The 12,089-nt window shown below is 42.3% G+C and overlaps 1 protein-coding gene across 2 annotated transcripts in view; it reads right to left on the bottom strand.

Annotated features, from left to right (window-relative positions):
* The window catches only part of SORCS3 (sortilin related VPS10 domain containing receptor 3), a 585,385-nt gene that overhangs the window by 152,132 nt on the left and 421,164 nt on the right, over nt 1-12,089 (bottom strand). The gene's annotated exons all lie outside the window — the stretch shown is intronic.

The raw sequence follows: 12,089 nt of genomic DNA, 5'->3' as shown, positions 1-12,089 counted from the left end.
CCGTGAGGATGGCAGACAACAAAGTGGGGAACCATTCAGGGTTATTACTCAGAAAGCCACTTTCTCAAGATGGCCTGTCTTGCACTGTGGGGACCCACAGAATATGGCGACTTGCAGCCCCTGCAGGGTGGCTCTCTCTAGCAGCTGTCACCTATAATGGTCACAACTCATGTGTCTTGGAGCAGTGTCACGGAGTCAGTAACTCTCCAAAAAACATAAAGGAGCACAGAGTAATGTACTCCATAGTAAAGCTGGTCTAAACCTCTGTCCTCAACCCTTCCCCACCTCATACCTTCCACTTCCCCAGTCTTGTCACACCCAGTTATTTCCACCACTTCCTTCCCCTCTGCCCTCCCACTTGGGGTGTGCTGCTCCCACGTTCTGCCCCTGGGGAAGGTGGTTTAGCCTCCGTTCTGGCTATCTGCTTCCAGACACTCCTACCCTCCTGAGTTTGGACCCATCTGCCCTTCCTTACCTCTGCCTTGTGAACAATAAATGTTTGGTGACAAACATTCAAAATCTGGTCTAACAGGGACACAATTCTGGTGATAGGAGTGGGAAACTTTAAAGGTGGATGGTCAATAGTCAGAAAAAGGAAGGCTGAGAATCCTGACGAACTAATTCCTGTGGGCCTCCAACCTCCCACACATAAAGCCCAGTCAGCTACCTCCTGCATGAGATATCCAGGCCAGAGTAAGACCCAGAAAGTCAGCTAAAAAAGGCAGCACAGACATTAAAACATTCACGCACTAAAGACATCACATAATCCACCCTCTCCAGCAAGCTTGGACTCACAGTCGTTTTACTTTTAAATTTCATTCTAAGATTGGTTTTCTGTTTTTACAGTCCTCAATAGGGAAGAGGCAGCAAGTTAGAAAGAAAAAGGAGAATTTAAAACAATGAGAATTGAGGTACCCAGATAGCAAGACAAATTGAAAACTTATGAAAAACAGACCGAAGAACTCAAAACCCAATCTTCTACATCATAAATCTACTACACTTCTTCTGATGCTGAGGCCATAGCTGTATAGCACGGTTCAGTATCAGACATCTCTGCTGAGGGGCTGAATGCAGAGAACAGGAAGCAGGAGGCTAATGATATCAGTTTACTCTAAGAAAATAGGGTTGCAAATGACCTATGTTAGGAAAAATGAAATGATTTTTATTTGTTAATGATTATTGTCTTGAATGGCTAAATTTCAGTTGCTTTAAAAGTTCATTTATGTAAAATACTTCTTTCCCCAAAAAATACTGAATAAAAAGTTTTACTCTAACGCTGTATTTTTTCCCAGTGATCACTGATACACTATCTTTTCATTTTTCCTCACCTCATTTGATGCCTAAGGTAAGGAGAACAGGTATCATTAGTTATATTTGACTGAATGGGAAACTGTGGCACAGAGAAATGGATATGTACCTAAGACGACCCGGGGACTTAGGCCAGAACTAGAGAGACGGACTGACTGACTGAGACTTCTCCATCGAGAGCAGCTCCCAGCCTTCTTGGCTCTTCTCCCCTCTGCTTGCAATGTCCTTTAGATGCAACTCTCTCCCTGCCCCTTTCCTTCTCCAGCTCCCTCTCCCCTTTCCTTCAATGCTCAGTGGGTCTCATCCCTCCAGCAGCCTATCCGTCCCTCATCTCACTGAAGAACCTTTATCTGCTTCCACAGCATCCTAACCTTGGTGGTTCTCAAACTTGGCTGCTCACGAGAGCCACTGGGGGAGCTGTGAAACATCCAGATGCCTGGGCCCCTCCCCAAACCAGTGAAATCAAAACCTTTGGGATAAGCTCAAGGCATCCGCATTTTTTTTGTTGTTGTTTTGTTTGTTATTTTTTGCTTTTGTGGTACGTGGGCCTCTCACTGTTGTGGCCTCTCCCGTTGTGGAGCACAGGCTCCGGACACGCAGGCTCAGCGGCCATGGCTCACGGGCCCAGCTGCTCCGCGGCATGTGGGATCCTCCCGGACCGGGGAACGAACCCGTGTCCCCTGCATCGGCAGGTGGACTCTCAACCACTGCACCAACAGGGAAGCCCCGCATTTTTTTTTAATTTAAATTTATTTTATTTATTTATTATTTTGGCTGCATTGGGTCTTTGTTGCTGTGCACGGGCTTTCTCTAGTTGTGGCGAGCGGGAGCTACTCTTCGTTGCCGTGCACGGGCTTCTCTTGTTGAGGAGCATGGACTCTAGGCGCGCAGGCTTCAGGAGTTGTGTCTCGCGGGCTGTGGAGTGCAGGCTCAGTTGTTGTGGTGCACGGGCTTAGTTGCTCTGTGGCATGTGGGATTTTCCTGGACCAGGGCTCGAACCCGTGTTCCCCTGCATTGGCAGGCGGATTCTTAACCACTGCGCCACCAGGGAAGCCCTGGCATCCATAATTTTGAAAGCTCCCAGGTTATTTCCATGCACAGCCAAGTCTTAGAACCACTGCTTTGCATGACTCAATCACGTCGCATGTAACTGCACTTCCGTGAATTCTGTACTTGGATATAAACTTCAAAGAAGTAGGATTCTGTCTATTTATCTTTGAATCCTTGGCACCTAAGTGCCTAGTATATATTAGGTGCTGCTGATATATTTACTGAATTAATGAACAATCCAATCTGCCCATGACAATGACAAAATTCCGATGTGAAACTCACTTGAGGTCAGACACACAGAAGGGACTATATGGACACCTCTGTTCCACAGCCTCCCTGCTTCTTTATAAGCAAGTTGGTATTCTTAGAACTAGAGGCCTCTCAGGTATTATTCTTCTATCCTCCCCCAAGGTCAATGGCAGGGTAGGATGGTCAGAACTGGAACCATAATGACAGTCTAACTACGGGCACCAAGCACTATGTTCTTTAACAAAAGAAAAGTCCTTGCCTCTTAGGAGCTTGAAACAAGGCAAACACCACCAATAAAACAAGCACAGAAACTGCTCCTTCATCCAGGATTGCTCACTCCTTTCCACATATCTAAATCTTACACACCTTTTAAGGTTAAAACCAAGAATCAGGTCCTCCTGGAAATCTTCCTTGATTACTCTAGCTCTCCCACCTTTGAACTGCTAGAGAATTCAGAATCAAGACTGAACATCCTCCAGCACTTGTACTGTTATTAAGTTGTGTGTTTGTTTCTCTGGAGTCGGTCTTGGCTCCCGAGAGCGGACACCTCTGGTCATGGTTGTCTTAGCACCCCTACAACCCTTCCATACTTTGCAGGACTGTTCTACCCAACTCACGCCATGTGCTTTGTCCAGGGTGGTCAATCACAGGAGCCCATCCCTCTGATGCCCCAGGATGGCACATGATCCAGCGTGATCATGAGACATCTTGGCTGTGGTGGTCAGAACATGCCAGGACAGTTTAGAGGACTTCCTCAGGATTTCTCTAACTGAGCTGGCAGGAAAAAACTGCCTTTCCTCTCTGATCATCAAGGCAGAACTCTTGGGAGAAATGTTCCCTGATAGGAAGAATAGGTCTAAAGGAGCAATGTAGCTACACATAGAAAAAGAAAAGAGAGTTGACATTGGGACAGGTAGTTTAACAGAGAGACGGGGCTACAAAGGGTGATAGGAAGATAGTGGGCAAGACAGAGATGAGATAGACACAAAGGAAAGAGAGAGACAGACAGACAGAGATTCAGAAAGAAACGGACAGGGTAGGCCAAAATGGCAACACAGGAGACCCCTGAGCTCCCTTCCTCCCATTGATACACCAAATGTACACGTGGATGTAAATTCCCTCTGAAAGAGATCCAGAAACTAGTTGAGTAACTTCTACACATCAGATGAATGAGAAAATACCCACATCGAAAAGGCTAAGGGTAGAAAAGGCTAAGACACACTCTCACCATAAACCCCACCCCTGGCACACGACCACATAGTTGGAAGTGAACCATCAACTCTCATGTTCTCCCTGAGGAGCAAAGGGTTTGGAGCCCCCATCTAGCATCCCGAATTTTAAGAGTTGCAACAGAGGGACGGACCCCGAAACACCTGACTCTAAAAGCCAGCGGGGCTTGTGTCCCCAAGACGATAGCAAACAAAGATGCAATTCTTAACGGGTGCACGAGCACTGATGCAGCTGTTGCCCCAGGGCTGAGTGCAGAGGGAGCAGGCTGAATCACCCATCTCCCCGTCTTTCCCTGCAAGTGTTATCTGAATACTATAACAGCTGCTGCCTGAGGGCCCGTCTTCTAATTTAGCAGGCTTCTAGACACTGCATGTGAATCTCCCCAGAGACAGAGAAAGCCAACAAATATCCCTCCCACCTTCTGCCTCCGGTCCTCCCCAAGTTGCCAGTATCTCCCTGGAAGGAGCTCATACATGACTGCACCCCAGCTTTTAGGGCCGCCACCTATGCGATGGGTCCCCAGATTTCCTGGCTTTGACAGCCAGTGGAGCTGCCATTCATGAGTCCCATGGAACTGTAACAAACAAAGAAGCAGTTCTTAACAATCCATCTCCCTGAGGTTCAGCACAGAAGGAGACAAAACAACGCCCAGCTCCCCATCTTTGCCTGATAAAGGTTTTTATGTGGATACTTTAAAAGCTGGGGTTTCCGTGGTGGCGCAGTGGTTGAGAGTCCGCCTGCCGATGCAGGGGACACGGGTTCGTGCCCCGATCCGGGAAGATCCCACATGCCGCGGAGCGGCTGGGCCCGTGAGCCATGGCCGCTGAGGCTGCGCGTCCGGAGCCTGTGCTCCGCAGCGGGAGAGGCCACAACGGTGAGAGGCCTGCAAAAAAAAAAAAAAGCTGCCACTGCCACCTGAAGCTTCTAATTTAGCAGGCACCTCAGGGCTGTGGTCCTCCTCAAAGACTGATGAAGGTTGCAGACACTCCTCCCATCTTCTCCTTCCAGGCCACTCCAATAATAAAACCAAGTCACCAGTGTCTCCCTGAAAGGAGGTTGTATACATATCTGGCACCCCAGCTCTTGTGACAACTTCATGAAGGATGAGCCCCTGAAACACCTGGCTCTAATAACCAATGGGCCTTACATTCGAGAGGCACAAGGACTGCAACAAACAAACAGTTATTATGGGCACAGGAGCACACCCACCCCTGCAGCTATACACCAACAGGAAGCACAGAGGGAGCAGGCAAAAATGCCATTGCCTTGTTTCTCCCTGGAAGGGGCTTAATTACATACTTTCTTAGCTGCTGCCTGAGGGTCCAGCATCTCATCAGCCTGCATCTAGCTGCCGACTGCACTCCTCCCCCTGGATCACTGATAGGTCTTGGCACACCCTTAACTACTGGGAGCCACTAAGGACAAAGCAGGAGGCTTGGACAATCGCAAAAGTTTGAGAGACAACTATGAGCTCGGTCAAGCTGATCGATGAGGTTCATCTCCTACAGGAGATCACTCTGTCAAGACTGGGAGACGCATCTTGTGCTGATCTATCTAATGCTCAGAGACCAACACAGACTCAAGAAAAATGAAGGAACAGACAAATATGTTACAAACAAAAGGACAAGATAAATGTCTAGAAACATATCTTAATAAAATGGAGGTAAGTTATTTATCTGGTAGGGTGTTCAAAGCAACTGTCACAAAGATGCCTACCAGGGTCAGGAGAGCAATGCATGAAGACAGAGAGAATTTCAACAAAGAGACAGAACTATGAAAAAGTACCAAACGGAAATCATAGAACTGAAGAAGAAAATAAGTGAACTGAAAATTCAATACAGGGGGTCAACAAAAGATAGATGAGTTGAAAGAAAGAATCAGTGAAGTCTAAGACAGGGAAGTGGAATTCATACAACTAGAGGTGCAAAAATGAAAAAAGAAAAAAAAGAGTGAAGATAGCTTAAGGGACTTATGGGACAACGTCAAGTAGACTAATGTTCTCATTACAGGGGTCCAAGAAGGAGAAAAGAGAAAGGGATAGAAAACTTAATTGAGGAAATAATGGCTGAAAACTTCCCTAACTGGGGGAACGTAACAGACAGGCAGAACCAGGAAACATAGAAAGTTCCAGATAAGATGAATCTGAAGAGGACTCTACACAGATACATTGTAATTAATGTATATGACCAAACAGTATAATTAATGTATATGACCAAAAGCTAAATACGAAGAGAGAATCACAAGAACAGAAAGAGAAAAACAATTTGTTACATACAAGGGAACTCCCATAAGACTATCAGCATACTCTTCAGCAAAAACTTAGCAGGCCAGAGGGGAGTGGGATGATATATTAAAAGTACTGAAGGAAAAAAACAAAGAAAAAAACCCGCCAACCAAGAACATTCTACCCAGCAAAGCTGTCTTTCAGAATTGATAGAAAGATAAAGAGTTTTCTAGACAAATAAACACTCTAGGAGGTCATTACCACTAGATCAGCTTTACAAGAAATGTTAAATGGAGTTTTTCCAGCTGAAATTAAATAACACTAATTAATAATAGAAAAATATACAAAAGCATGAAATTCACTGGTAAAGGTAAAAATACAGTTACTTTCGGAATATGCTATTATTCTAATGGTGGTGGGTAAATCATTGATAAGTCTACTACGAAGGTTAAAAGACAAAAATATTAAAGTTATAACAACATTAATTTGTTAATGAATACACAATGTAAATGATGCAAATTGTGACATCAAAACATAAAATGCAACAAGGGGGGGTGCTTTTGTATGTGTTTGAAGCTATTAGCACAGACTGTTATAAATAGAAGATGTTTTATCTAAGCCTCACGTTAACCACCAACCAAAAGCATACAGTAGGTACGCAAAAGAAAAAGAAAAAGGAATCCAAACTTTCCACTACAGAAAATCATCAAATCACAGAGGAAAAGAGCAAGAGACGAAGCAAGGAAAAACGGAATTACAGAGCAAGAGAACATTTAACAAAATGGTAATGGTAAGTCTGACCATCAATAATTACTTCAAATGTCAAAAGACTAAATTCCCCAAACAAAAGACAAAGGATAGCTGAATGAATAAAGAAAACAAGACCTAACTATATGTACCTCCAAAAGACTCACTTCAGCATTAAAAAAAAACACATAGATTGAAAGTGAAGAAATTGAAAAATATATTGCAGGCACATGGAAAGAAAAGCAGAAGAAGCTATTCTTATATCAGATGAAATAGACTTTAAACCAAAAACTGTAAGAGACAAAGAAGGTCATTATATAATAAGAAAGGGGGCAATTCATCAAGAGGATATATTATTTGAAATATTTATGCCAATACAGGAGAACCTAAATATATAAAGCAAGTATTAAAAGATCTGAAGGAAGAAATAGCAATACAATAATGTCAGGGGACTTCAATACCCCACTTTTACCAGTGGATGGATTGTTCAGACAGAAAGTCAAGAAGGAAACATTGGATTTAAGCTACACTTTAGACCATACGGACCTAACAGACATACAGTAGTCCCCCCTCTTATCCTAGGTTTCACTTTCTGTGATTTGAGTAACTGGAGGTCAATGTGCTCCAAAAATACTAAATGAAAAATTCCAGAAATAAACAATTTGTAAGTTTTAAATTGCATGCTGTATGAATAGCATGATGAAACACTGCACTCGCTCCATCCCACCTTGGAAGTGAATCATCCCTTTGTCCAGCACACCTGGCCCATTACTCACTTAGTAGCTGTCTTGGTTACCAAAGTGATTGTCAAGGCGTCACAGTACTTGTGTTCAAATAACCCTTTTTATAGTTAATAATGGCCCTAAAGTGCAAGAGTAGTGATGTTGGCGATTCAAATATGCCAAAGAAAAGCCATAAAATTCTTCCTTTAAGTGAAAAGGTGAAAGGTTTCAATTTAATAAAGGAAAGAAAAAAATGATATGCTGAGGTTCCTAAGATCTACAGGAAGAATGAAGCTTCTATTTATGAAACTTTGAGGAAGGAAAAAAGAAATTCATGCTGGTTTTGCTGTTGCACTTCAAACTGCAAAAGTTATGGCTACAGCGCATGGTAAATGCTTAGTTAAGATGGGAAAGGCATTAAATTTGTACCATAAGATCTTTTGAGAGAAAGAAACCACATTCACACAACTTTTATTACAGTATTTGTTACAATTGTTCTGTTTTATTATCAGTTATTGTTGTTAATCTCTTACTGTGTATAATTTATAAATTAAACTTTATCATAGGTATGTATGCATAGGAGCAAAACATATTATAGAGGGGGTTTGGTACTATGCATGGTTTCAGGCATCTACCGGGAGTCTTAAAATGCACTCCCCATGGAAAAGGGGGAACTACTGTATATAGAACATTGTATCCAACAGCAGCAAAATCACATTCTTCTCAAGTGCACATGGAACATTCCACAGGATAGATCATATGTTAGGACTCAAAAAAGTCTGAATAAATGTAAAACGATGAGATCATATCAAGCATCTTTTTCCAACCACAACGGTATGAAACTAGAAAGCAATTACAAGAAGAAAAGAGGAAATTCACGCATATATGGAGATGAAACAACATGCTCCTAAACGGCCAATAGATCAAGGAAGAAATCAAAAGAGGAACCAAAAAATATCTTGAGACAAATGAAAATGGAAGCACAACATAGCAAATCTTACAGGGTGCATCAGAGACAGTCTAAGATGCAAATGCATGGCAATAAATGCCTACATTAAGAGAAAAAAGACCTCAAAATAAACAATCTAACTTTACACCTAGAGAAACTAACAAAAAAAGACTAAACTCACCCTAAAATTATTAGAAGGAAGTTAATAACAAAGATCAGAGCAGAAAGGAAAGAAACTGAGGCTAAAAAGACAATAGAAAAGATCAGTGAAACTAAGAGCTGTTTTTAAGTTAACCAAAATAGACTAATCTTTAGCTAGATTTACCAAGAAAAAGAAAGACTCAAATAAATAAAATTATAAATGAAAGAAGAGACATTATAACTGACACCACAAAAATGCAAAGGCTTGTAAGAGACTACTATGAACGGTTATAAGACAACATATTGGACAACACAGAAAAAATGGATAAATTCCTAGAAACATACAATCTACCAAGACTGAATCATGAAGAAACAGAAAATCTGAACAGACCAGTTACTAGTAAGAAGACTGAATCGATAATCAAAAACCTCCCAACAAAGGAAAGTTCAGGGCCAGATGGCTTCACTAGTGACTTTTAACAATCATTTAAAGAAGAACTAATACCAGTCTTTCACAAACTCTTCCAAAAAGTTAGAAGAGGAAGAAATACTTCCAAACCCATTTTACAAGGCCAGCGTTACCCTGATACCAAAGCCAGTAAAGGATACTACAAGAAAATTACAGATGACGCAAAGCTCCACAACAAATGATCTAGCAAGCTGAATTCAACAGTAGAGATCTTCCTCAACTCACGATGGGTTTATGTTCTGATGGACCCATGGAAAGTTGCAAATATCAAATTGAAATGCATTTAATACACCTAAGCCACTGAATATCACAGCTTAGCCTAGCCTACCTTAAATGTGCTCAGAACACTTCCATTAGCCTACAGGTGGTCAAAATCATCTAACACAAAGCCTATCTTATAATGAAGTGTTTAATATCTCATTTAATTTATTGAATGCTGTACTGAAAATGTAAAACAGAATGGTTAAATGGGTACAGAATGGTTGTAAGTGTATTGGTTGTTTATCCTATTGGTTCTGTTTCTCTGGAGAGCCTTGATTCATACAACTTGTTTCTTAGTCCCGCTCCAACTTTGCAGCCCGTTTATCCACATAAGCCCATAACGCACCTTTGTGAGTGTGTCTGCAATATTTATCTGCTTAGACCATCAACTGCAAAAAGAATGGGTCTTATTAATATACAACCCATCAGACAGTGAGCTTCCTAAGGACAGAGACTTTAATTATTTTTCTCCAATGTTTTCTACCACACACAACTCAGGACTAGGCATACCTTCAGACTAAATGATAAGGATAAGAGATTTGTACTTCAAAGCTGCTCTGTCCCTGGATCCAGAGGGAAAGAGATTAAGTTGCTCAGCTGGCCAGAGGTGGAGCAAAAGATGTTAGGTGCTGAGGGTAAGGAGAATACCCGTGCCCTTGTCTAGCTCACAGAGGAATGCCACTGCCCACTTTCTGCAGTACTGCTGGCATTAGCCTAGAGTTTCTCAACAAGGGCACTGTTGACATTTTGGACCAGATAATTCTTTATTGTGGGGGCTGCCCTATGCACTGTGGGATATTCAGCAGCAGCCCTGGGCTCTACTAGATGCAGTAGCAGCCCTGCAGTTCTGACAACCAAAACTGTCTCCAGATGTTGCCTACTATCCCCTGGGGGCAAAACTGCCCCCGGTTGAGAACCACTGCCTTACCTGGACACACTTAGCTGATACCTGAACTCTGTGGCTTCCCTGCTAACAAGGCAGCAAATATAAGCAGGCGAAGATCTCACGTCCTCACCTATAGCCCTAACGCTGCTGAGATGCCCACGAACTCCAACTATTCTAGACCACACCACCTCACCAGAAAACTATCTGACACTTGCCAGGTGGAAGCAGTCAGGTCCCTAATCTTAAAGCCCTACGATGTCCCCACTTCTAAAAACCTAATGAATGGAGCGTGCACAGAGATACAGCAAGCGAAGAAATACAATAAATATGCAGACATTTAGCGATTTGTTTGTTGTTCTTGTGGGGGCGAAGCTGCAGGGCGTAAACTTGTGGAAATGTTTGGAAAAGCGCACGTGGTAATAATGATAAGTGTCAGTGGATACTGGGACCATTCACATGCCAGGTATTGTGTTTGGTGTTTTAATTCATTATCTTAATTAGTCCTCAAGGTACCATTCATCTAATTTTCATCTTCAGTAAAATGGGGATAATAAGAAAGATTAAGTTACATACCTCAAGTCACACGATAATAACAGTTCACAGATATTGAGAGTACTTTATGTCAGGCACTATTTTAAATGGAAATGCTGATCTCATTTAATCCACATATCAATCCTATGAGTCTGATATCATTCTTTTTCCATATTTTAAAAGGGCCCAACTAGGCATTGAAAGCTTAAGTAACTTGGCCGAGAAAGTCCACAGGTAGGAAGCAGCAAAACTAGGGCTTGAACCAGACAGGTGGCCTTGAGTCAGGAGCTTAACCTCCCCTGTAAGCTGACTCTTCCAGCTGTTGAGAGGAGAGACAGGCTTTGAACCCAGTCATTTCTCCCAGAGTTGAGGATCATAGCCATGGTGCCCCATTGCCTGCTCTCCCCATACATGTAACTCCATCAGCATTGTAGGAAATATAAAGGTGTCGTGTATACATATTCTACATCTCAGAAAATTTTGGTTCTATTTTACATGAACTGGGAGTCACTCATACTGGTGATAATAAGAAGAAAATGTTGGGAATAGAAAAAGGATGTCGGGCTGACGGTAGAAGAGTAGCAGATGGAAATTTCTGCAGAGAAACCTTAAGACAAATACAGTTGAGGAAAGGAAAACTGGGGACTTGGGCTTGACTCCCTTTTAGGTCTCTGAGGATGGAACGAGCCGAGACATGTATAAGAGGGACTGTGAAACTGTCATGAGTCTATGGGAGGGGATGAGAGGCATGTCTGCTCAGATATGCCAAGCAGGTTAGTAAGCGCCCCTGACACCTCTTCCATCTCTAGCAGCCAAGTTCCTTCACATTTCCAGGACCAAAATGGGGCCAGGGTGGACCAGAGGATGAGAAACAATATTTAGTGCAGAACCAGCCGTGGCACAGGTCAAGCTCCCTGTGCTTAATGTTTGCAACAAAGGAAAAATGAATTTGCAAGCATCCCACTGAAATCACAGGAAAGGAACCTCCCTGAAAGTTTCTAGAAAGTATCAGATGGTAAAAAGAAATTGTATCAGTACATGTTATTACTAATGCAAAATGAAAACAAGTCATCGACAGTGCCTTTCTTTGGTAATGTTGTATTCCTGGTTTTAATTAAGTGACTATAAAACAAAATTTAATAGAACAAAACAGAGTTAAAGTGTCAATAACAGATATGAATCTATGAAAGGCTTTATGAGTATTTTTAAATTCCTCAGTAGTGAATTCTTCTACAAGTTTCTTCTGAAACCTAACACCCATGACTGGAAAACAACTAATCTTTTCCAGTGGAGAACTAGGATCAAGCGTTGTGCAAACTCCC

The sequence above is a fragment of the Orcinus orca genome, chromosome 14 (assembly GCF_937001465.1).
Source record: "Orcinus orca chromosome 14, mOrcOrc1.1, whole genome shotgun sequence".
Taxonomy (NCBI): domain Eukaryota; kingdom Metazoa; phylum Chordata; class Mammalia; order Artiodactyla; family Delphinidae; genus Orcinus; species Orcinus orca.
This window is presented reverse-complemented; position numbering and strand designations above follow the sequence as displayed.